This window comes from Empidonax traillii, unplaced genomic scaffold, assembly GCF_003031625.1.
Source record: "Empidonax traillii isolate 1590-97213 ecotype Southwest subspecies unplaced genomic scaffold, ASM303162v1 scaffold609:size479882, whole genome shotgun sequence".
NCBI lineage: Eukaryota > Metazoa > Chordata > Aves > Passeriformes > Tyrannidae > Empidonax > Empidonax traillii.
The window spans coordinates 13,324-14,875 of NW_020955802.1; positions in this window are offsets into that span (position 1 = coordinate 13,324).

Below are 1,552 nucleotides of genomic sequence, written 5' to 3' on the forward strand. Positions count from 1 at the left end.
ATCATGGCACAGTAACACAGAAGCAGTCTGATCTGGGTGCCTGTGAGAAGGGATTCTCAGCTTTGGGTTTTGTACCCTTCCAATGTATGCAGCTGATATTTTGGGGTCTTCCCTCTGAACCATTTGCTCCTGCTGTGTCTCTGAGTGTCCAATCACCTGGGTGGTGCCACAGGTCCCTTGGCCCTTTGTTGTGCAAGGCATTGGCACCATGCCTGGGGCTCCCTCCATTTCCACACAACCTGCAGCTCTCACTGTGGTTGCACACCGAGCTGTCTGCACTGAATGTGTTCCTCAACACTGGTCTGCTTCATGTTTACAGGCCATGTCATGGTGGGTTAACCGTGGGCAGCTGTCAGACTCTCCACCCAGCTGCTCCTTCACTCTCACTCCACCAGAGGGCAGGGGTGGAAAATAGGATGGAAAAGCTCATGTGTCAAGATAAAGACAGGGAGATAACACACCAATTACTGTCACAGACGAAACAGACTCGACTTGGGGAAAATCAGTAGAATTTATTGCCTATTGAAAAGAGAGTAGGAGGAAGAGGAATAAACACAAAACTAGAACACCTGGTCTCCAGCCTCCAATCATCCGAGCCTCAACTCATTCTCAGATTCTCTACCTCCTCATCCCTCCCAGCAGCACAATGGGATGGGCAATGGGGGTGACAGTGAGAACATAACAAGTAGTCCTTCCTCGCGCTCTTCCCCTGCTCATGTGTGGGTCTCTTCCACAGGCTGCAGTCCATCAGGATAAACTGGCTGCAGTGTGAGCTCTCCATGAGCTGCAAGAACTCCATCAGTTGCAATCGTTCACCCACCCCACCTGCTCTGTGTGGGGTCATCCAAGGGCTGAAGGTGGATCCCCTTCCCACCGTGGACTTTTATGGGGTGCAGGAAGCAGAGCTGGCTCACCATAGTCCTCTGCATGGGCTGTAGGGGAACCCCTTCTGCTGCACATGAAGCAACCCCTCTCTGTCCTTCCCTGTCCCTGTTTGCTGCAGGGCTGGTTCTCACAATTTTCTTCCCTCCATACTGCCAGGCCTGCTTTTGCCCATTCTTCAGTCTATCCATCCAGAAGAGCCTGGAGCGTTTGCTGATGGGCTCAGCTGTGTCCTGGGGCCTTTTGGAAAAACGCCTTGAAGTGGCTTTCCCTGGCACAGGGCAGCCCTGCCCTTGCCTCACTGAGACCCCCACAGATCCCCAGCAGCCAGCACCTGGCCCGAGCACCCCGTACATCTGCCCGTGGGTCACTGCCAGTTGACAGCAGGAATTTATTCCACGCTGCACGATGCACAGAAACAAGCAAAAGCAGAGCAGGAGAGCAGTCCCACGGAGTGGGGCAATCCTGTTCTTGCAGGAAGTGGGGCAGAGAGGACACTCAGGGCTGGTGTGGGAAGTGGGCTCTGCACCCACCTGTGCACCCCACGGCCATTCCTGCATCGCTGCTTGTGTGTCAGTGACAGCTCTGGAGACTGACAGGGATCAACACGTTCACACATCAGTTATCAACCCCTGCCAGACAGTGATACAGCTCATCATCTTACACGAGA